Here is a 26228-nt window from a genome sequence, read left to right as displayed (position 1 = left end):
GTTTTTCTTTCTCAGTGTCTCTTCATCATTTCCATCATACCATTACTCATCCTCATCTTCGCGAATAGGCAAAATAATACAATTATTTCAACTATTTTGTAATATATTGACACCTTTAACAAGTGAGTAGAAGTATATTGCTACTTCATAAATATATATTTATCAATTTACTTTTATATTTAATAACATTATTACCATGTATATCACATAATAATTATATATATAGTTGTGTGTGTGTGCGTAAATTAAGATCATCAACAGTCGATCGCCATGAATGCCCAACAAGCAAACACACATGAATGCAACAGTGTGTTTTCGATATTATCCTTAGTAACGTATAATGATTGATTGAGTGATTTGTTTTATTTTACTTCGTTTCTTGTGCCACTTTTGGCTCATTTGCGAAGGTGGGGATGAGTGATGATATGATGAAATTGATGAATAGACACAAACATCCATGCCCAGGCCGGGATTCGAACGCGGGACCCCTGGTGAGTAACGTACGTATATTGGAACTCAAAACTTACGTTCTGTTGTTGCAATAAATACCCTCCCCCACCCCAGGAAATTTTTGGTGGGGAGTTTTTGTGGACAAGTTTGTTGTTGGAAATCCCTTTGGCCCCTCCCCTCAGGATTTCGCACCCTGGTCCATCAAAAGGGCAAGTAAATTATATCAGTGGGTAGGGACGTGAAGTTTTCTTTTTAGCTATACCACCGAAAAGTTGAGGAAAGCAAATTAAAGTATTTAAAATGTATTGGTAGGTAAAGGAGGAAAGTTTTTGGTGTTCCGGAATCGCAAAATAATGCGATTTATACCATTTTAGCAGAATAACATCGAATTTTACGCAAGAAACTCCGCGAAATATGCAATATAATCTTGGGATAATACTTCTCTTCAAAGAGAACTATCTGAAGCTCTATTCTGTCATTTGTAGTGTAGCTGGTAATAGTTCGATACAAAAGAGATTGTCACGCTTCATCTATTATTTATTTGGCGCACATATAACTGACAGTGTTTAACCTCGTCCTGAATAAGAATTCCTTCAGGGGTATCTTCCCAGAAGGGAAATTATCAGGGAGAAGCACCTTTTAGGTTTGAGAGGGGGAAGGGAGAGCAAGTGCAGACAAAACGGCCGTAGAGGGATTTTTTGCCTTTGTAAGGGAAATGTGATGTGTATGATTGTGTTCAAAGTTTTGGGTGTTATCATTCAATAAACATTTCATATATAGGGGCTGATGAGATGAAATACATAGTTTTCCAAATGGAAGAAATTTGGTCATTTCTCACAAATGTAAACAATAATTTTTTTTGTTATTAAAACTATGTCTAATTTTTCAGAACTAATACAATGTGAAATCTTAAGCATAGAAGAAACAGTAAAAACAAATGTAAAAATAACATCGAAATTCAGGCGAAAATATAACGAAACCTTCACGTCCCTATCAATGGGTCATTAAAAACCTTTCCTCTCCCCTCCCCTCAGCTGTGACTGTGGCAACCAAGTGTTCAAATTTCCCTCACAAAGGAAACGTCAGCTCTGACTGGCAGAGAGCAAAGCACGTGATATCTCCAGCGCTCTTGTCAGTGGACAGAAGCGCGCACGTGATCGCTACCGATGTCTTCCAGCAGACGACAGACCACTCGGTGGCGGGAACTGTACCAATAAAACCTTCTAGCTTATAACATTATAAATTGATGATATTGAATGTAGTATTTTTGAAGTATTGACGAAGCCAGCGCCACTATCAGTTTCTAAATATTATTACTGTAATACTGTAAAACCATTTGTGCGGAATTCCGGCTGTGTTTGAGCCAAAACGTGCCTTAGAAATTGATGATTTTAGTTGTCTGATGCACATTTGCGGCAACTATTGATATATTCGCGAAAATGAACACTGATACAATAAATCGTTACGAATGCAGATCTTAGAACTGTTATAATTGATAAAGCCAACAAGAAATTATAGCTCAAGGAGTAAGATAACTTAACCCTCCATATTTTTCCTACCGATTACACGCTGTCTCGGAAATCTGTAAAGCAAGACCGTACATAACGGTAAAGAAGGGGAGAAAGCGAGTTGGAGAAGCAAAGCAATGCACGCTGCTGCAAACTGTTGGTAGCTGCAGCCACGTTGTCCACTTCTTCTCCCAGGCTTCATTGGTAGAGCCTTCTCGTTGGTTTGCTTACTGCAGAGATTTCCGGGAAGAGTGTAGTGATGATAGTGATTTTTTTAAGGAAATCGCAGAACTGTGACTCAATCATTGTGATTCGTAAATGACAATCACAACTGTGACTCAATCGTTGTAGTTCGTAAATCACAACTGTGACTCAATCATTGTGATTGGTAAATCACAACTGTGGTACAATCATTGTGATTAGCAAATCACAATCACAACTGTCACTCAATCATTGCGATTTGTAAATCACAATCACAACTGTGACTCAATCATTTTGATTCGTAAGTCACTATCACAACTGTGACTCAATCATTGTGATTCGTAAATATCAATCACAACTGTGACTCAATCATTGTGATTTGTAAATCATAATTACAACTTTGACTCAATCATTTTGATTCGTAAGTCACTATCACAACTGTGACTCAATCATTGTGATTCGTAAATATCAATCACAACTGTGACTCAATCATTGTGATTCGTAAATCACAATCACAACTGTGACTCAATCATTTTGATTCGTAAGTCACTATCACAACTGTGACTCAATCATTGTGATTCGTAAATATCAATCACAACTGTGACTCAATCATTGTGATTTGTAAATCATAATTACAACTATGACTCAATCATTGTGATTTGTAAATCACAACTGCGGTATCAATCATTGTGATTCCTAAATCACTGTCGCAACCGTGACTCAATCATTGTGATTCGTAAATCACTAACACAACTGGGACTCAATCGTACAACAGACCATGATTTAGTGTTCCGAGTTTTTAATCCCTTTGTCAGATCAGATAACAAACATCACAAATAGCAAATAATATCAGATGGTTCAGACTGAAACAATATCGCAAAGTCGTGAGAAAAGTGCTGTTGTAATTAACTTCCTGAAAAACATTGAAATTTATGCAACTTTCTCTATATCCAGAATAATAACCTTACATCCTGTATTGCCTCATGATTTTTACCACAACCTGTCCTATGTACCGAAAAGGAATATGAATTGTCTGAATGTTAGATGGTGCTTTAATGATTGCATAACAAATTAATTTGAATTTTGTTTATTTTAAGTGTTGTGAACAGAGTATAAATTCTTAATACAACACTGTAATTATTTACAATGTTAAAATTATAAGGCAACATATTTAAAGTGCACAGAGAACAATATTGCACAACATTATTACCACATTTTGTATATCTTGGTAATTTTAACATAATCAAGATGATACATCAAATGCACCAATGCACTTTTGGTACTTAAGTAGAGCATTCTAAAAATTAAGTAACTTGGTTGTCACCATAAGTGGTGTAACAGCCTAATTGGTGTAACACAGCACCTAATCGAGTGTTAAAGACCTCTATACTTGTTGTTTGACAGCAAGTGGTGTCACAAGACACAATAGATGGTGCTAAATAATACCAATTTAGTGTTAACACCAAAAGGGACGTTCCTTTGCCATGCCACCACTTTGGTGGCAACTCAGTTGCATATGTTTTTCGGGTTTATAAACAAAAAACATGACATCTATGCAAACAATGATGTAGATATCTGCTTGGTATGATTGAAGAAGTCACAAAGTCAAATAAATATGGTTTAGCTATATTTTTCAATATCATACCAAAGTATGGGACAAAATCGATATAGTCTCCATATTATAGAGTCCTGTCTCGTATGATATTGAAAAATATATGATACACATGTATGTATATTGTGACTTTATTTAGATATAACAAGAGGTTCTAACTGATTGTTTACAGATAATGCGTTATTGTGTTTATGATAATTATAAAATCAATACATTAATGGCAATTGTAAGCCTATTCTACATGGTTGCACAATCACAACCGTGACTCAATCATTGTGATTCATAAATCACAATCACTGTAACTCAATCATTGTGTGGCCTCCCCGATGGAGCAGTGGTGGCGTCGTCGCCTTGTAATGAAGAGGTCCCGGGTTCGATACCCGCTGGAGGCACATAGTGGTTCGCATCCCACTTTAAACTGTAGGTCCAGTTCCGATTAGCCTTACTGTTCATAAAGTGGACTTAAAACACCAAATCAATCAATCGAGCATTGTGTTTCGTAAACCGCAATCACAACTGTGACTCAATCATGGTGTTTCGTAATCACAATTGTGACTCAATCATGGTGATTCGTAAATCACAATTGTGAATCAATCATGGTGAGTCGTAAATCACAACTGTAGCTGAATCATTGTGATTCATAAATCATAACTGTGACTCAATCATTGTGATTAGTAAATCACAATTGTGACTCAATCATGGTGATTCATAAATCACAACTGTGACTCAATCATGGTGATTCGTAAATCATAACTGTGACTCAATCATTGTGATTAGTAAATCACAATTGTGACAATCATGGTGATTCGTAAATCACAACTGTGACTCAATCGTTGTGATTAGTAAATCACAACTCTGGCTGAATCATTGTGATTCGTAAATCACGATCACAACTGTGATTCGTAAATTGGGATAGAATTCCGTTTCGAGGGTGACAATTTTTACATCTTGTTAACTATGTATTTCGAGACGAGACAATTAACGAGACAAATCAAGACGAGACCGTGACAGTGCCAAGTCTCGTATCGTATTGTCTCGTTGCCATCTCTTGCAGTTCTGTCTCGTTACCTGTCTCGTCTCGGTACCAATCCTATCGTCAACCCATGCTGATTATATATTGCGCGTCGCCTAGAACAGTCCTGACGTGGGGGGGGGCTTTGATCGTGCATAGGAAAATAGAGAGAGAGAGGGAGTCCCTATTTGGACTAGGGAGAGCCACGTATCCGCTCCTCGTCATGCGTTTACAGAGGAAGAGCAATCCTTGTGTATGCGAACCGTGCGTGTGTTTGTGCGAAGGGGGAAGTACGCTTATGATGAGATCAATACAGAATGGTCTCGCATCCGCCCCGGGGCACTCTATCGGAGGGAGAAGGATGACGAGGCCGGATGCTGCGTCTCTTCGCCGCCAGGGGGATGCGAGAGACGGCGTCGCCAGTCCGACATTTGCGGGATGCAAAGGATTAAAGATTCGCTACTATGGGAACTCAGATCGAATTGCTTTAAAGCAAACTTAAGCCTTGGTCCCTATATACATGCGCCGTATTATGATCTTCATTGAAACATTATCTCTTCATGTAGACGTGGTGAAAACTGGTACAAGGGAAACATTTGTTGATGTTTTGGTGTATTTTTTTTACTTCGCTTTTCTTCCACTTTTGGCTAATCACGAAGATGAGGATGAGGGATGAAATTGATGAACGGACACTCACAAAGAACGCCCATGCTCAGACCGGGATTCGAACACGGGACTCCTCGCATCGTAGCACGCTGTGCTAATCAATCTGCCACGGAGGCCGGACTACGGTGATAGATTCAAACATTCAATTACATTATTATTATTATTATTAATAATAATAATAATAAATTATGGTTTCTGACAGCCAGCAGTCACTCAGAAAACTGAATCAGTTCAAAAGATTTTTATCAGGTTATTAGACACAAAGTTAAAAAAAGAAAATACTATGATAAACATTACTCGGAATGGTTAACACAGTTGAATATGTTTAGCTTAGAAGAAAGAAGAAAGACGAAAAGAATAAATTTTGTACAGAACATCTTTACTTTCCAAATAGACAGCGAATAATTTTTCAATAATAATATACCTTATAAAATTCCCATAGGTGTATCTCAATTCTTACATGTCTAAATAAGGCTAGAAGTTTAGTAGCTGAACTTGTTGAAACCTACGCTTTGAATTTATGATGATGTACAAGATTGTAGGATTCACTGTATTACTTTATAACTAGCTCATGTGATCCTGAATGTCACCAATTAACTTAGCGACTCCGAAAACTATGGATTCGACACTAATCTAGGTCATTTTTGGCATTTTATTTTTCACCCCAACCCGAGAAACACTATGGTTGTGCGGATTGCATAGAGTCACGGATGTCTGTGCGGAATTTAATATCGGTGGTTCTCGATCATTTTTACATGTCATCCCTTCCCACCCCACCCCTGGGGGTGCCAGGGTGTCTTACCCCCACAGTATTTATTTCCAGATTGCAAGTGATACGTGTACCAAGTTTGGTTGAAATTGCTCCAGCCGTTTCGAGAGTTTTGCCGGAACAAACAAATATACACACCCACACACACGTGTATTTAATTCTGTAATTTTGTATAACCAATTTTGACATAGTCATGTGCCTGGTTGTAAAATCGTGCTCATCACTTAAATAAAAATATTGATAAATATTATTATTATTAGAGGTGTAAGGCGTCACCCATCAAAAGACACAAAAATGTCAGCCTCTCTTCCAGTAGTATACTCTGGACCGACTCCTTGCGGGCTAACGAGGTTCTGGCATCTGAACTAGCACAGGATAATCTTTTATAGGAATTGTGTTGCTTCATCCACATGTGCTTGTAATTTTCCATTCATCCCCATCGTGGCGAGTAGCCAAAAGTGGCAGAAAAGCGACGTAAAAGAACCTAATTAAATCAAACAATGTATTATTATTAGATATCCGAGACAGAGCTCCAAGAGTTGGTAACGAGTCAATACGATACGAGACTTGGCATTGACGAGACTAGGCTGGAATTCTAACCCGGAACCTTTGGCGTCGTGAGCTAACCACTACGCCACGGAGGTCGGCACACAATGGAAAGACACAACCACTAAAGAGAAAGCTGTTCTGCCAGTTATTTCACCACTAACACCACTTTAACACCCACCAAATTTCCTCAACACTTCCCTAAAATTTTTCACAGAACGTTAAAGAAAATAGTCCATTACTGTGACAGTTGTGAGAAAGACATGTAGAGATGCGAATAATTTAACCCAATATGCCATTTACAGATATTAACAAATCTGAGTTAGAGTCCTAATGAAAGGACTTACACTCGCTAATATACCCCGTCCCAGCTAACTGTGGAGCAGGTAAACGGAAACAAGTAGTGACGCGAGACGGCTCCACCAATGAGAGAGAGGAACGGAATTATGTGGAGTGGGGAAAAGCGACTCATCGGCGTCTACTGCTTCGCTCTAGCCAATAGATTATCCTGGCTTCTCTGAAGCTATGCGCAACCTTGCTCCACAGTTAGCTGGGACAGAGTATAGACAAAACCCGACATGATAAGACCTTGACTTTCACAAAGGCCACTTCCAAAGAATGCTTTCGGTATTGAACATATGTATCAAAGTTTTTCGATTTGGCGGAGGAGGGGGTGAATTTGTATTCAGAGTGGTTGTAACGGCCTTGTCGGTGATCACTGACATTTCACCAGTATGACGCATTTCTGAGAGTTTTGGTTTGACGACCAACCTGTATGTGTAACTCTTAAATAAAATTGAACGAAATCGATGGATCAAGAAATACAATTGCTTTAATAAATAGACTCAGAAGCGGTCATACGACAACATATACCGGTAATCATTTATTTAAAATACACGTTTTAGAATCTCCAAATTGTGACTATGGTAATATAAGGGGTGATGCTCAACATATTATTTTGAAATATCCAGTTCACTCAGAGAAACGAAAGACTTTATATATTATAAAAAAAATACATAAAATCCTGTAGTCTCATGCAGAACGAGAGCTATAAATTGGTATAATATAATCATTGCAGCCCCAATAGTTCCAAAGATGTAGCAAAACCCGCGAGAGAAAACGCAAACTCGACAGAACCTGTTACCTTCATTTGATGCAAAGGTACATAAACCTTAATCTTAAATCTCAGCTATCTTATCTACAGGGTAGGGTTCTTTGTAGACAACGAAACCAGACAGGATGCCTTCCAATGGAGACGTTTAAACGAATATATTATTTAAACACAGGATGCATGGAGTAAGAATTTTACATGATAAGCTACATTCTTCTATAATTTTCTCGTTTACAGTCAATTTTCATCTCAATATTCTTCCTTCGTAATGGGCAGATCTGGATCGGGACTTCCTTCTTAATGGACGGTCTGGAAATGGGCTTCCTTCTCGACATGGAGGATCTGGACTTCCCTCTTAATGGACGTTCTGGATCGGGACTTCCTTCTTGATGGACGGCCTGGATCGGAACTTCCTTCTCAATGGACGGTTTGGATCTGGACTTCCTTCTGGATTTCAATTTATTTCGGTTTTGACTATTTAACGAATTCCTTTATCCTTTTCCTCTAAGCTTTGGGAATAATACTAATATCCTCTCTTGGGGCTGCAATTGGAACGCGCCACCACTAACTAGGTACAACAGAGTGTATACTTGGTGCAAACGATTTACACGTGCATCCAAGTAGGTGCTACGGTTAAACCGCGCAACCAAAAAGTGCTGTGGGGCGTCGATCAGAACGCGCTCGCCACTGATGTAAACAAAAATTTCCCCTATAGGAATGGTAAATCAATCATACAGATGCAATATCTGTTCAAAGACACTAACTTGTATCAGTGCTTTGACTTCCTTAATTTTCATATTAACTTACATGTGATCAATGATTTGATTTATAAAATATATATATTAATTTACTTCTTTCATATTTATTCTTTGTCTTCTTATAATATATTCTATTGTTTTTCATCTTTCCAATTTGCTTTGTTCTTATTTATAAAGTTATTCACATATATTATGCCAATTCTTAATCTTGCACGCCTGGTGCTGCCATCTCTATTCTTCTTTGGCAAACTATTTACATTACTTGGTCCTATTGGGTACGTAACAACCACGGTTCTCTATGCGGTCCGCTCGCATTATATAAAGGATGCGCAGAAAAGGAGAATAAAGGTATTTTATCAGCACCACAGTTCTCTATGCGGTCCGCGAGCATTATATACAGAATGCGCAGAAAAGGAGAGCATTGAATAAAGGTATTTTATCAGCACCACAGTTCTCTATGCGGTCCGCGCGCATTATATACAGGATGCGCAGAAAAGGACAGCATTGAATAAAGGTATTTTATCAGCACCACAGTTCTCTATGCGGTCCGTGCGCATTATATGCAGGATGCGCAGAAAAGGAGAGCACTGAATAAAGGTATTTTATCATCACCACAGTTCTCTATGCGGTCCGCGCGCATTATATGCAGGATGCGCAGAAAAGGAGAGCATTGAATAAAGGTATTTTATCAGCACCACAGTTCTCTATGCGGTCCGCGCGCATTATATACAGGATGCGCAGAAAAGGAGAGCATTGAATAAAGGTATTTTATCAGCATCTTTTCTTGCATCTTTTTGAAAACATTTTATAAACCTTTTTTTTCCCTAGAGAAGAAACTGGTCAAATAAAACTATGTTAACTGTAGCCGGCCCACGTGACAGAGTCGTTAGCACATCGCTCTATGACGCCAAGAATCGCAAGTTCGAATCCCGTCATGGGCATGAGTGTTCTACGTGAGTGTCCCTTCATCAATTTAATCGTGTCATCATTCATTACCATCTTAGCGATTAGCCAGAAGTGGCAGCAGAGTGACGTGAAAGAAACCAGTCTATGTTAACGCTATTTCGGGTTATATTTTACAGCCAGTGGCGTATACTGAGTACAGGATCTGGGCTATCTCACTGTCACGTGGTCCTAGGCTATGAATAGAAATAAGTTTACCAACTCCTAAGAAATCAGGTTGCCAACTCATAGGAAATAAGGCTGCCTACTCAAAGGAAATCAGGTTGCCAACTCATAGGAAATCAGGTTGCCTACTCATAGGAAATAAGGCTACCTACTCAAAGGAAGTCAGATTGCCAACTCATAGGAAATCAGGTTGCCTACTCATAGGAAATAAGGTTGCCTACTCAAAGGAAATCAGGTTGCCAACTCATAGGAAATCAGGTTGCCTACTCATAGGAAATAAGGCTACCTACTCAAAGGAAATCAGGTTGCTAACTCATAGGAAATCAGGTTGCCTAGTCATGGGAAATAAGGCTGCCTACTCAAAGGAAATGAGGTTGCCTACTCATAGGAAATCAGGTTGCCTACTTATAGGAAATCAGGTTGCCTACTCATAGGAAATCAGGTTGCCAACTCAAAGGAAATCAGGTTGCCAACTCATAGGAAATCATGTTGCCAACTCATAGGAAATCAGGTTGCCAACTCATAGGAAATCAGGTTGCCTACTCATAGGAAATCAGGTTGCCTACTCATAGGAAATCAGGTTGCCTACTCATGGGAAATAAGGCTGCCTACTCAAAGGAAATCAGGTTGCCTACTAATAGGAAATCAGGTTGCCTACTTATAGGAAATCAGGTTGCCTACTTATAGGAAATCAGGTTGCCTACTCATAGGAAATCAGGTTGCCAACTCAAAGGAAATCAGGTTGCCAACTCATAGGAAATCATGTTGCCAACTCATAGGAAATCAGGTTGCCAACTCATAGGAAATCAGTTTACCTACTCAAAGAAAATCAGGTTGCCAACTCATAGGAAATCAGTTTACCTACTCAAAGGAAATCAGGTTGCCAACTCATAGGAAATCAGCTTGCCAACTTATAGGAAATAAGGCTACCTACTCAAAGGAAATCAGGTTGCCAACTCATAGGAAATCAGGTTGCCTACTCATAGGAATTAAGGCTACCTACTCAAAGGAAATCAGGTTGCCAACTCATAGGAAATCAGGTGGCCTACTCATAGGAAATCAGTTTACCTACTCAAAGGAAATCAGGTTGCCAACTCATAGGACATCAGGTTGCCTACTGATAGGAAATAAGGCTGCCTACTCAAAGGAAATCAGTTTGCCAACTCATAGGAAATCAAGTTGCCTACTCATAGGAAATCAGTTTACCTACACAAAGGAAATCAGGTTGCCAACTCATAGGAAATCAGCTTGCCAGCTCATCGGAAATAAGGCTACCTACTCAAAGGAAATCAGGTTGCCTACTCATAGGAAATAAGGCTACCTACTCAAAGGAAATCAGGTTGCCAACTCCTAGGAAATCAGGTTGCCTACTCATAGGAAATCAGGCTGCCTACTCAAAGGAAATCAGGTTGCCAACTCATAGGAAATCAAGTTGCCTACTCATAGGAAATCAGTTTACCTACACAAAGGAAATCAGGTTGCCAACTCATAGGAAATAAGCTTGCCAGCTCATCGGAAATAAGGCTACCTACTCAAAGGAAATCAGGTTGCCTACTCATAGGAAATAAGGCTACCTACTCAAAGGAAATCAGGTTGCCAACTCATAGGAAATCAGGTTGCCTACTCATAGGAAATAAGGTTGCCTACTCAAAGGAAATCAGGTTGCCAACTCATAGGAAATCAGGTTGCCAACTCATAGGAAATCGGGTTGCCTTCTCATAGGAAATCATGTTGCCTACTCATAGGAAATCAGGTTGCCAACTCATAGGAAATCAGGTTGCCTACTCATAGGAAATAAGGCTGCCTACTCAAAGGAAATCAGGTTGCCAACTCATAGCAAGCAGGTTGCCAACTCCCTCCAAAATTAGCATCATCATCTCACTTATATGAATAATATTATTTACAATTTCCGATCGATTCGTCTCCCGTATTTTATTCTCTATGGACTTCAGGCTGCGCAGATAGCCTAACTAGCCTAGAATATACGCCCCTGTTCTACACCCAAAACATTTACCTCTCCTCTCCCCCTTGTTCAAGAACAAAGCAATTATTCCTTTTTCACCACAATAACAGCGACCATGAAAATTCGTAAGGTAACAACCTGTTCAATCATTCTGTTAAAATTCACCCAAAAGTTGTCGAGTGAAAAAATAAAGGTAACACTTTACCATATAATTACGAAGAGAAAGATACATAGAAAAAATAGCAATTAACTCTTTCCGCTTTCCCTTGGTGATAAAAAGGTCAAGGCGGAAACAAAGGAACAAGTTTAGAAGTGACATTTAAAGCAATTATCACTTGGTATCAGTTAAGTACCTTGTAATACTAAACGGGAATGACATTTACTTTATAATAGTTATTATTTCTGAACGGTTTATGTAACCTTCATAAAAATTGGTACCCGGAATCCATTCATCCTGAAGAAAGATATGAACAAAACCAATTCATGAAGAAAAGATAGGAAGACAACCCACAAAGGGCATTATTATATTAAGCACAATATTTACCGTTTCCATCGGAATTTTTTTGAGAATAAGCTTACAAAATTTGGTCGAGCCAAAGCAGTTCAAATGAAGTTCATTTCACAACCTACTGGATTCACATTTATAAATATTTACATTATTCGCTTGTCAAAATACTGGCCTAGTCGTGGGGGAGGGGGTCTCGAACAATTCAGTCTCTGTCACAAGAACCTATTTAGCAAATTATGTGGACTCACATGGGGCAAAAGTTAGATTAGAATTGGCCTGGTTCGGACTGGGGATGGACACAACCCAAACAAAAGGACGGGAGCGAAGAATGTATTTTATACGAGTAAGAGGAAACAAAATTTAACAGTGCTAGATAACAGGGTTGACAAGGCAAAAATGTATTAAGAAAATTCATTTATAATTTATTTATTTTTATTTTATTACTTATTACCGTAACGGAGCAATTACAATAGACGTACATAGAATAATGATAATTATGACAATACAGTAGATTAGAAGAAGAAAGAAGGAAATTGATGTAAAAAGTATAATTATGTAATGCATACTTCTGATAATATTACAGGGTGTTCGTAAAGTCCCGGTACCATTCCGAGCTGTGTTGTTTTGTAATGGTAGTACCGGGACTTTATGAACACCCTGTAATATTATCAGAAGTATGCCTAGATATATAGAAACATATACACACATATATACTAATATCTAATTAATCAATATTAAAATATTAATTAATGTAATATGCAGAGGATATGATGGATAAGGCGGATGGAAATTGAGGAAGCAACAATAGAATCTGGGATTTTTTTAAAAAGTTGACAGTGAGAGTGAAAATTAACTACTTAAATTTTAAAAAAAAATCCAGCATCAATGAAAAAATATAAGAGAGCTATAATTGTAATAGTGTAGTGAAAGATACGAGTATATGATAGTTGTGGACTCGTATTGAACGAACAGAGTCCTCCTCCGTCCATGGCCATGAGGTCAAGGCGCTCTGCTTTTAATGTTGCCCACGGGACGAGACGGGACAGGCTTTTAAAAATTCGAGACGAGACGAGATTGATGTGTCCCGAGACAAACGAATATTTTCGAGACGAGACAGCATTTCATAGCATTTCCACGAGACGAGACAGGCCAAAGTCTCGTCTCGTGGGCAACACTATCTGCTTTGGACTCAGACTGCGGGACGGCATGGGTTCGAGTCCGCCTGGGTTCAGTCTCTGGGTTTTCGGCCTGTGTATAGGACCGGTGGCAACCCACCATCGTGAGGAAATTCGGGGAGCTATGAGTAAGTAGAGTAATCCGGTCATAAAAATCTCCTATAACGGCTGGGGGTTCGACGTGCTGACCCCACGTCACCCCATTACCGTTTGCAGATCTCCACACCTCAAGGCAGGATTGTGGGAGGGAGACAGGCGGTCGGGAGATAGACCAATGCTCTTCCAGTACTGTAGAGCCACGGGTTATGCTATTGAACGAACAGGGTAAGAAGGCAGAGCTACACACAGAACGCAAAACGTGTCAATTGACACACATATATTTTGATTTCAATAACACGTTAACGTGCATAAACTGCAAATGATGCACCTTTTAGTGGGTCAAAATTCACATAGGAATGTATTAAAGGTTATTTTTATGAGATGAAGTCCCGTGTGATGCACTAAAATGCATCAATTTGGAAGATCAGACACATTTAGCTGTGTCAATTGCTGCATTAGAATGAAAGTGAAATTTTCAGACAGAGAAATGAGACTTGTCTTAATTGATTTTGTTTTGAATGCATGAACAATTGTTTTGAGAAAAGGGAGCGTGCACATTTGAGAGACAATTTATGTAATTTTTGCTGTTGGTTTCTTGTGAGATGGATGAATTGGTTGTGTAATGTATTTAAATAATATATGTTGTATATAATATGTATTAAAGAAACTTTGAATACGTTCACAATTTAATGTCCACGTCGCTCCATGCTGCATACATGTGAAACATATATCGTCCACGAAAGTTATACATGTTAATGTAAAAAAATGATAATACTTGGAATGTATTTATCAAGCATTTTCTGTCTTTCAAAAATAGTTTTTCTGCTTCTTTTCCATTATTAATGTGAAATTAAACGTGTTGAAAACATAGTTCAAATCGTTTGTTCCACCACAAATGCTTTAGCACCAACTTCTAGCCCCTTTTTGCATAATTTACGAGGGTAATAATGTCTTTGTTACTACTACTACTACTACTAATAATAATAATAATAATGTTGCTTCGAATCCCGGCTTGGGCATGGATGTTTGCGAGTGTCCACTCATCAAATTCATCATATCATCACTCATCCACATCTTCGCAAATTAGCCAAAAGTGACACAAGAAGCGAAGTAAAATAAAGCAAATCAATAATAATAATGTTATAATAATAACAATATTATTATTAACATATTTATTATTATTATTATTATTATTATTGGTACGTTTATCCTGGTACTCCCCCCCCCCAGACAAAAATTCCGTGGTTGCGCCTCTGCTGTCAAATATCTCAGTTTCTGGATCAACGTATAGAGCCCGATTCTAAGTTACTGTAAAAATGTAACCTTCGCTAGCGACAGCCCTAGCAACTTGGAAATACATTCTAAAGTAGTGTCGCCTTACGAACCGGTCCCCAATCACAGCGTAGAACGGCTATTTTGGCAAAATCCTGTTTCCCTGGTGGCCTTATTCGGATAGGAGTGTTTGAAAGGTTACCGCTTGTTGCCCAAAGAGGGGGCAGCGGTAGGTCTAATTGGCTGTTTGACCGCACGTTTCTTCGTATGTAAACGCGGCAACAGAGGGGTCACTGCTGTAAAGACAGTCCCCGTACCGGCTATAAGGACGGCGGGATGTAACACCACCAATCCTGACTTGCCTAATCTATCTACGTAAGCACGTAATAGCTTAAATAAACAAGACTTAACCGGCATAACCTATTTATAGACCTCGGATTTTCAATTTTTAACCTATTTTTCCCTTTACAGATATGTAAGAAATAATAAGTTATGTCAGCGTTTCGTTAAAAAATGCAACAACTGATGAAGTTTTATAGTTCCTAAAAAACCTATTTTGCTTGTTAGAACCTATTTTGGGTTTATGTGCTTAAATCAAGCCCTTTTTTAGTTTTTTTTTTTTTTTTGAAAGTTTTACGGGATTTTTATGTCACACAGAGGCATTTACTTTGTTTGGTCACGAAAAAATTCAATGAAGAACGTGTTTGAAACGTACTATCTGTCGATTTCCCTTCCTCCAAGTCCTTGGTGATTCTTCAAAGCTCTAAACAAAGCAAAATATCTGGTGCCACTGTTACCTGTACAATCCAAAGTGGTGATCTGTGTGGTCTTGTTCACTTTCGCGTCACTTCGGTGCTTTGTGGCATTCATGCCTTGCAAACTAACATTTCAGCATTGAAGTTTGCACCAGTGACTATGTTTTTGTTGAACGATTATTTTCACCATGTAAGATGATCCTCACAGACAAATTTGCGGAGTTTGACTGCGGATAGCATGAAAAATATTGTTGCCTAACTATACAGCCAAGAGTGGATTTTAATAGCAAATTTCCAATGGTAAGTTCTGCCATAGCCGTAGGGTTAGGCAACACACATAACGTTTTGCAAGATAGAGCGTATTTCAGGATATAGGTGTCCCATTTTCATTTCCAGTGACTATACCCAATTAACATTTTTCAGGAATTTTCTCGAACCTACTTCAGGATTTCTCGAGTCTGACTTAAAATTTTTAGGACCTATTTTAGGATTTTTAGAACTTGTTTTATGGTTTTTCGAACCTATTTTAGGATTTGTAGAGCCTAATTAACGAACCTAAAAGCACACTTTTTAGAACCTAAATATATGAGGTCTACCTATTTACTTGATTATTTTTCTATCTACGTGGATAGATTAGGCAGGTCAGGTCTAATGCTGTTAGCACATATATCTCTAGTAGCTAAGGCTATCGCCAGCCGCTCATTGAAACATTGATATATATATATATATATATATATATATATATAGCTTGTGCAACTTGTGCAGGTAATAAAAGTATTACATCTTCATACACCGATTTTCACTTTTAACTTTCGACTAAGTCGTTTCCGGACAAGGGTTCATTATCTCAAATTGATACATGTGCCCTTCTCCATCATCCCTGAAAGTTTGTATCATCGGCCCGGAAACACCCTGTATATATATATATATTGCTCGTTTCAAACAGCTGGCAATATTTCTTGTTTCATGTTATGGATAATAAGTACCAGTCAGTACATGGGCGTAACTTAAGGTTGGGTAGGGGGGGATCGAGCTTGGGACTTAACATTGAGAATGGGGGGTGGGCAGAATCAAACTTGGGACTTCGGAGGGGATGGAGAATCAAACTTGGAACTTAACTTCGGGGGAGGGGGCAGAATTGATGTTTTTCATCACATAAAAGTACCGCCCAAAAATATTTTGCTAAACAGTTTACATTTGCGCAATCATAAAGGAAATACCCTTCCATACTTTGCTACACAGGTCCCAGGAGGTTAGCAAAAGTATCATTTTCTTTTATATCTAATAACCTGCAAATTTTGGGGGCCAAGTGCCCCTCTTGCCCCCGCCAAGTCAGTATATTCAATTTATCTGAAGTCAGATACTGTAAATGGGTGTATTGCTTATGAAGAGAAAAGCAACTTTCATCAAGATATGTGCATGTGTGTACTCGATTAAGTGTGTTTATTTGTTACTTTTTTCACATCCATAATGCAACACTAGTACGCATAGATTTCGTATTCGTTTCATGGGTAAATTCACCTTTAACCGTCGTTACATCATCACGAAGAAAACAATCCATCTGCCCAGCACCTATAATTGTAATAACTTTGGAATTGCAGTTTTGTTAAGCAATTTAAGATTAACAATAGGGCAACAATTCGTATCGGTGCGAAATTTGTTGCTATAGTGATGGAAAATCCAGACATCATTTTCCAACATGGCTTCTAATTTAGCATCCGGAGATGAACAAGCGAGGCCTGTCACCATTAAACTGAGCATCGAACAGGTAAACACTATTAAGGAGTCTTTCATAGTTCAGCTCACAAATTCAAATCTACACACACTCAAGATAAATGAAAATGATGCTGTGCTTTTAAAAGGCAGGAAAAAGACGGATACAGTGTGCAGAGTGCAGGTTAGCACGTCAATGAGGGATGAGTATGTTCGCATGAACGAAATTACTAGGAAAAATCTTCGAGCGAGGAATGGCGCTGCAATCTTCATCCGTAAAGTTACGGTCCCAAAAGGCGAAACAGTATGGCTGTCGCCTATTTGTGATACCTTACGCTCTTTTCCCGCTAATCTCGTCGACACCTATCTCAAGTGGTACTTCAACGGACAACCTTCAAAACCAATTCACTTGTGGGACCAGATAGTGGTTGCTCGGCCGGGTTATGACACGGCCAAGTTTCAGGTTGTTCGAATGGACCCTAGCCCATATTGTTTGGTTACATGTAATACAAAGCTTTATCTCACACCGGCAATGACGGAGCTGAACTATCTTCAGTACCTCAAGGCTGTTGGGTATGACGACATAGGAGGGTACAAGAGGGAAGTAAAGCTTCTGAGAGAGGTGATCGAAATCCCCTTGTCGAATCCTGAGATCTTCATCGAAATTGGGATCAAACCCCCTAGAGGGGTATTGCTCTACGGGCCTCCAGGTACTGGGAAAACCCTTCTAGCCAGAGCAGCGTCAAACGAATCCGGAGGTACGTTCTTAATAGTTAACGGCCCCGAGATCCTGAGTTCATACTTTGGAGGATCGGAAGCTACCCTTCGCATGATCTTCAATAAGGCTAACGCCTGCGCTCCGTCTATAATATTCTTTGACGAATTTGACGCGATAGCAGAACGCAGAGATAGAGTTGGTCTCGGAGTTGAGAAAAGGATTGTCGCGCAATTACTTACATTAATGGACGGTTTGGTGGAGAATTCAAGAGTAATCGTGATTGCTGCAACGAACAGACCAGACTGCATCGATCCTGCATTGAGGAGAGCTGGAAGGTTTGACAGAGAAATTGAAATCGGAATTCCAAATGCAGACGAACGCCTGGAGATACTTAGGATTATCACGAAGGATATGAAAATAAGCAATGATGTCGACTTGAATCGTATTGCTAAGGAAACTCACGGTTTAGTAGGAGCAGACCTATCACTGATATGCACCGAAGCTGCGCTGAAGCAAATCTCAGACAAATTCGTTGATGTGGACCTACAAGGAGACATAGAAGATTTGAAGGGTTCTCTGACGCTCACCATGAACGACTTCTTGCACGCGATGAAGAAAGTGCCTCCAAGCGCCTTGAAGGACGCTGTGGTTGAAAGACCGAACATTAAATGGGAAGACATTGGAGGGCTTGATGCGGTCAAAAGGGAGATCCAGGAGCTTATCCAGTATCCCATCCAGTATCCGGAAAAGTTTAGCGAAGCAGGGTTGGAACCATCTAAGGGAATTCTTTTCTACGGACCTCCAGGATGCGGAAAGACTATGCTAGCACAAGCTATTTGCGGAGAAGCAGAAGTTAACTTTATATCCATAAAAGGTCCAGAACTTCTGAGTAAGTGGTTCGGCGAGTCTTGCTTGAACGTACGCGAACTCTTCTGCAAAGCTCGGCGAGCTGCTCCCTGCCTGCTCTTCTTCGACGAGATTGATTCCATCGCGAAAGTCAGAGGCAAAGACATCGGTTGCGGTGAAGCGGACAGAGTTGTCGACCAGTTGCTGACAGAGATCCAGGGGATAGTACCCAACAGCAACGTGTATGTCGTCGGAGCAACAAATCGTCCAGATATTCTAGACGCAGCCTTTCTCCGTCCTGGTCGGTTTGATCAGACCATATACATACCTCTACCAGACGAGGAATCTCGATTATCTATTCTTAGTGCAAAGCTTCGAAAGTCTCCGCTGGACAAAGACGTCGACCTGAAATCTATAGCCAGAAGGACTTCTGAATTTTCGGGCGCCGATCTCACGGAACTCTGTCAGAGGGCAGCAAAACTGGCGATTCGAAAAGCTATCGAGGATGACAAACGAGCGTCCATGCTGGATAAAGAAGCGACACAGAAGAGTCCTGTCCTGCTAACGCGTAAACATTTCGAAAGAGCCTTGCTAGGAATTCACAGATCTGTATCGGACGATGATATCAGAAAGTATGAAGAATACGCCCAGAGCTTTCACAAATCCACAGATCTTCATCCAAAAGCCAAGAAGTCGTCTCCCGGATATGGTTACTTATAAAACACAAGTTTCGAAAACATGAAGCAAATTATTTCTTCTTGGATATTTATTGGTATCGATTAATACTCCTTCCTACAATCCGTCCACATGCCTTATCGACGTACAACATATAATCAAAATTTAATTTGGGAATTGTTTGTAACTAATGTCATCTGTTTAATAAAATTTGAATGTGTATATAAAACTGCTTATTTGAAATAATGTTAGTTGTTGTACGATATGTGCGCTGTTGAGAGTGTCCCGTTTGGACAGATAGCAAATTAGATCGTGCTAGACAACGTAGGTAATATTTATTAGTTTATTTTTACTTACTCGAAAGATTCGAAAATATGGCTTTAATTCAACTGAACTAGGAAATCAGTCCAACTTGAGTAAGTTATATTTGTTAAATTCATAACAAATTTGAATCCAACCTTGCAATTGAGGAGACTTATAGATGAAATGTTTCGAACAGTAGTAAATCTTCACTAACTTAGATGTTAAGTGCAAGAGAGAATTGCAAAAGTTTGTTTTGATTATTGTTATTATTATTATTCGTTGGAAAGTTCATTAGATGGAGTTAATGTTTAATAATTTTAAGAAGTTTTATTTTTAATGTTTAAAGAATTTTGTTGTAGTTAATGCACCACTGTTTTAACAAATAATTTTATGAAAAACTCAATATACTGACCAAGGCAGAAATTTATTTTAATATAAAACATAAACTAAACGTAACGTTTCAACCTTCTAGCAAGGTCTTCTTCAGACTCTGCACCAAGTACAAATGTAACAAGGTACAAATCAGGACGATATATATACACAAAAATACTCCCCTGCAGACTATTAGAAAGTTGTTCTGGAACATAGCCTACTACGCTGGGTGGGCGCCGGAGCCGCTTGAACAGGTGTAAAAAATTCCGCTGGGGATCGAATCCGAACCTCTCGCATGGTAGTCAGACGCCGTGACGACTGAGCTACCGCGGCTTCAATCAACGTAGTGCGAGAGAAAAATGGAGCCACCCAGATTTACCAATCTGGGAAGATGAGCTTCATTCCAAGTAGCTTGATTTTTGATTGTGGGAAAAATGGAAGACACGGGAATGATTTTGAAACAATAATGTTATTCCAGTCAACATAGATTCAGTTTATGCATTACCTAACCTACCCTAAATTAACCTAAATCTAACGTAACTCCAGATCGCATTGGCACTTTTGGTGCAAGGACGTTCGTCCTGATTAGCCCATCTGTGCACAAAGCAAACGCCTGCACGAGGAAACTCTTTTTTGGATTTCCCGAGTTTAGCCACATTCGCAGTTAGATTGCAACACTACATGTACAATATGAAGCAATCCTTGCCACGAGGCTACATGTTGCCCATTATGAGAAATATATTACGGTTTAGAGCTTTGGAAATAGGGGTCTCAAGGAAAGATAAGTAACGGACCCATTTCTCCCCTTTTTTCTGCGGCTGGAGGCAATAAAATTTTTTAAAACTTTGTTCGCCACACTGAATGCCGCACGGGATCCCCTCCCCCCACTTCCCGGTCCCACCTTCCAGGCAAATTTCCGTGATTCCAGACATTTCGCAGAAAAACAACGTTTAAAACCGCCCACCACATCAAGTGTATCGAATTATCCATCATTAATTTAAGTCGAAGCGACCCAAAGCCTCAGTGTATGAAAGAATGTCGAGGTGGACTGTTGACTGGTAAGAGGAAGGTTTTTTTCGTTACCGTGTTCGTTTCGAGAACATACGAGACGAGACGAGACTTGGCAAAGTCTCGTCTTCATCCACGGACATTCTTACGGGAGGGGAGGGGGGCCTTGGCCCCTTGTGAGCTGGCCGTGATAGTTTGTACAATTTATCGTCTGTTTCGACAAGGTGAAAAATCATTGAAGGCTGGTGGGGGAAACTACACGTTGAAGACCATGCGGAACAGTTTCCGCCAGGCTCTTCCCTTCGCGTCAGTGTTGCCAACTTAGCACTTTTGGGGCCAGATCTGGATCTTTCTTGCACTCGTTTGGCTGTGAACTGCACAGAAAAAACTGGTTTGTTTGGAATTACCAAAAAGTTTGGTTGAGCTGTTTGGTTATGCTTTTTGTTTCCGGTAACCAAATGTTGCTTGTAATTACTAAATAATTTTGTTAAAGAATACCAAAAAATTTGGTCAGACAAAATATGGTACTCGTAAACAAAATGATACATATGTAAATAAAGGGAAACAAAACGTTTGGTTAAATTTACTATATGTGCGTGAGCGTGCTTTCGAATTTGAAATAACGATTGTCCAGTTTCGTCGAGTGTAGTATGAAAATCTTTTGTCAAAAATTGAAACTCATGTATATAGATAATTACTTGAAGCGAGTCTTTATGTTGCTGTGTAACCTAATATTCTATAAAAAAAAGCTCAGAATATACTTACTTTATACTGAGTTTCCTACACCGGCCGCTAGATGGTTCTGTCGAAATGTGTACAAGAAACATACGTTTTTGTACAACAAATAATGATATATTTGATTGTAATTATAGTGAAAAATTGTGCTTTAACATTCTTCGAAAGATGTGTGAACATCAAAGCTACAGATTAAAGAAGGAAATGTACTGCAGTGAATAAAGTAAATCTCCCATGAGCAACCTTTTGATTCTGGACTATATAAGTAGAAGGTAAGGGAACCGCAGAAAAAACCACTTACGTCATCACCTTTCAACGGAAAATATTTATGAAAACAATTCACTTACCAAAGAGAAGGTGTACCCTTCCAAATGGAAAACGAGGACAAAAAAAAAAACACGCTCCAAAATCGGTTAGTTCCCGTGAACATTATATTCTGAATGTGTATTTTGAGATCAGTTACTTTCTACAAACTATCCACCCTAGCTAAAATTCGCCACATTACAACGTAAGTAATTATGAATAAATTATTTAACAAATCGTTTGGTAATTTTGTCTAAATTATTTTGTTTACCTAAACAAATGGGCTACATTTTGTTAGATTTACCAAAATAATATTTGGTTTTGGTAACCAAAAAATTGTTTACAACAAACAAATAGAACTTGACCAAATCTTTTGGTAATGGTAAACAATTGTTTGGTTGATGCATATTTAAACAAACGATTTGTTCACCACTACCATTTTTTTGATTAATCCAAACAAACATTTTTCTCTGTGTGGGGCGACCGTCCTCATGTCCCACTATGATGCCATCACTGGTTCCACCCAACATAGATCAAGTTTTGCCATGAGTATATATTTTGCACGTGTCGTGATATTGGCTGCGTCACCCCACCCCTCCTTACCTTCCCAGCTACTTTTTATAGCGCCGTAGAGATGACATAATATTGTTATCCTGGAATTCTTTATTCTCGATTTCATACGACCATCGGTGCATTATTAAATTGGGTGATGCGCCGGAAAAATTAGAATAATTATCATTGCTTTAAACTTAATGATAATAGCAGCGCCCCCATCCCTTTGACACCTAAAATTAAAATTAACCTACGAGCCACTTTAACCAGCCTTCGTAAATCTAGCTCTAAAAAGTTAGTTTTAACTCAATGTAATGTGAAATTTAGCTCTTTTATGCGCATCAGGTTTGGTAACACTGCCAAGATGGCCGTAGGAGGCAAGGAGAAATGCATTGCGTTTATGGGAGTGTTATTTGATTTGTTCTTTTTGGAGTATGAAACTTCCGATAACATAGAAAAAGATATCAACGGAAAGAGGGCAATTTGATGAAGCTTTTGACCGGTGTAAAAGTCGAAACTCCTTGAAGCTGTTAAGGTTTTTTCTCCACAAGGAATACATGGGATTCTAATAATTCTCACTCATCATATTTTTCAAGTATCGTGTCTAGCTTAATAATCGACATAAAAAAAAGCTTCCACTTGCAACATGGGGAGAAATTTATACTCTTGCATACGCCGAGATTATTTTTGTGATTACATAAGTCTATTAAACTATTGATAATATCTAGACAACAATGAAAGAAAACTACATGAAAATTCACTTCAATGCTCTAGCAGGAATTCTAAGGTGATGTAATGTTTCATATTTTGAAATATCCAAGAAGTTCTTCGAATGGCGAGGAAAATTTGAAAAAATTCGCCCATTTGCATGCCAAAGGTCCAGCCGAGCCTTAATGAATCAACAGTACACTTATGTATTTCGAATTGTGTTTATAAGCATTGCGGAAAGTGACTCCTCGTGGGATCGAACCCGGAACCCCTTGTTTACAAGGCAACTGCTTTTGCGACTACGCCATCGCGGAGGAACAGTTTATTGACACGAAAATAAACACTGAGTTTCTCCTGAGTGTAGAAGAAACAAGTTATAATAGAGGAAAAACTGGAAAGTAGATTGGCTTGACCATAAATAAATGATCCACCACACGGTTGGGACAAATTCATCGCATTCGACATAATAACGTGCTCAGAAATTGGGGGCCAGCGCCACGAAAGGCGCCCCCGAGCAATAACGAGCGTCGTTTGGAAGCACTTGAGGAAAACCACAGAAGGGGGGCAAAACCCAAGTTTCGACTTTATATTGGACCCCTGTTGGCTATTCCGGTGAGATTAAAAGGATAAGTTTCTGGAACACGAAGACGTCATGGAAAAAAAATAAAAAGAAGAAAAATCGTTGTTCCGATGCATTCTCTCACGCCATCCTCCTCCTACTAACATTTATTATCCCCCTCCCCCCGCTGCTTCTTCTTCTATCTCTCCCTCCTTGTTTCGGGTTCAACTTTCTCTTTCTTTACGATTCCTGCTCTCCCTGGTTGTTGATTTCTTGTTCTCTACAGCATGGAAATTCTTTGCCTGAATATTTATATTCGGATTCCCTTGATAGCTTAATTAAAAGACAGCAGGGAACACTGCCCCACCCCCTTTTCAATGTTTTCAGCTTGAGCAACACGCATTATCTTTCATACATCCCGATGCACAAGGACGTTATTAGGGTGGTTCCAGGGGTCCGGACTCCCCCCATCCCGAAGGACTTACCAAGAAATGCACTTGTTTAGAATTTAGCATTTGTTGTATGCAGTGGCGGCGATTTTGTCACATTTGACCCCGAACTATACTAAACCTTATCTACCAAGACAAAATATACTGTCTTTGCCCCCTAGTTTTGGCACCTAGCCCCCCTCCCCCCCGTCCAGTTTTGGAATCCAATCGCCGCCACTGGTAATCGACGTCATTTGATTCCTCTGAACTTATTGGACGATAAAGATTATATTGATCATAACGGCTTTGAAGGACAGTACAAAAGAAGAAGATTTATGCATACGTATTACTACTTATGATAACATGCATAAAGTTTAATCGGAAGCTTTACTTTCCGTCGAGTGTATATAACATTATTTTTTGTTATTCAATAAATATTCAATTCTTTGTGTTGTTGACATTAATTTCCTTGCCAGGACAGTTGTTTTTATACAAATTTTAACGATGTTTACCAAACGTAAACTAGATAATGAATAGCGTGCTGTTATATATCGATTCTCATACAGTATTTTTACCTATTTGTGTAATAATAATAATACAATACTAATTAATTTATATATTTTATTGATATTTTAATTTAATATACCTATTATTGGAATTGTATTATTATTATTATTATTATTATTATTAATGAAACACTTGGTTTGCATCCCAACGAAATATATTTCAATAGTCTGTCCCAACTAACTTTGGAGCCAGGCCGCCCATAGCGTCAGAGAAGGGAGGAAAATCGAGTGGTCAGAGCGAAGCAGTACACGCTTCTGGGAAGGCAGTCGCTTTCCCCACTCCACGCAATTCAGTTCCTCCCGCGTGTTCATTGGTTGAGCCATCGCGTCACTACTTGCGCAGAGACTTGATTTCGTTTGTCCGCTCAACAGTTAGCTGGGACAGAGTATAGATACGTGACTGCCGATGGCGTAATACACACAGAAAACTAAATGCATTAAATCTGATGCACTAAAGTGTTTTTTTTTTTTTAGCCTTTGATAAAAATCAGGTTTACATTTAGATGCATTATGTAGCGCCAGAGTGCATCATATTATGAATGTGCGTATTTATTTCTAGGCCTATGTCGATTTGTAGTTTAATGCATTAGGTGTGTATTTTGATGCATCTTCCTGCATCTTTCTCGATTATGCATTTAAACATTTGGTCTGAGCTACAGATTGTGTGCATTTTTTTGTTTCAGCTAATGCATTAAATTTTCCACGTGTGTCATCCTATCTCTTTGTATTGAAGTTCGAGCCAGTTTCAACACTGCACTGGTTCGGATTCAATGTTAAACTGTAGGTCCAGTCCCGGTTAGCCTAACCCTTAAACAAGGAAACCTTATTTCGTAACACATCCACCTTGACGCCAGGGTTCGCGGGTTCGAATCCCGGCCTGGGCATGTATGATTCTGAGTGTCCATTCATCAATTTCATCATATCATCACTCATCACCATCTTCGCAAATTAGCCAAAAGTAGCACAAAGAGCAAAGTAAAATAAAGCAAATCAAACAAGCAAAGAAACAAACATCCATCGTGAACGTCATTGGTTCACTTTAATAATAAGTGGTGCAGGATACTTAGCGGCCCTGTTGTTGTTGATGTTGCTGCCGTTGTTATTGCTGTTGTAAGTCTACTGTATGCAGAGTCGGGACTGAACCTATAGTTAAAAGTGGGATCCGAACCACTCTTCAACACTTGATTAGGTGTTCCGTTACACCAGTTG

General features: G+C 39.1%; 1 pseudogene; it reads left to right on the top strand.

The window, feature by feature from the left end:
- The first annotated feature begins 17215 nt into the window (after window positions 1-17215).
- Window positions 17216-19663, top strand: LOC145980350 (transitional endoplasmic reticulum ATPase pseudogene; annotated as a pseudogene).
- Window positions 19664-26228: the final 6565 nt, after the last annotated feature.

This window comes from Lepisma saccharinum, chromosome 27, assembly GCF_977018435.1.
Source record: "Lepisma saccharinum chromosome 27, izLepSacc3.1, whole genome shotgun sequence".
Taxonomy (NCBI): Eukaryota; Metazoa; Arthropoda; class Insecta; order Zygentoma; family Lepismatidae; genus Lepisma; species Lepisma saccharinum.
This window is presented reverse-complemented; position numbering and strand designations above follow the sequence as displayed.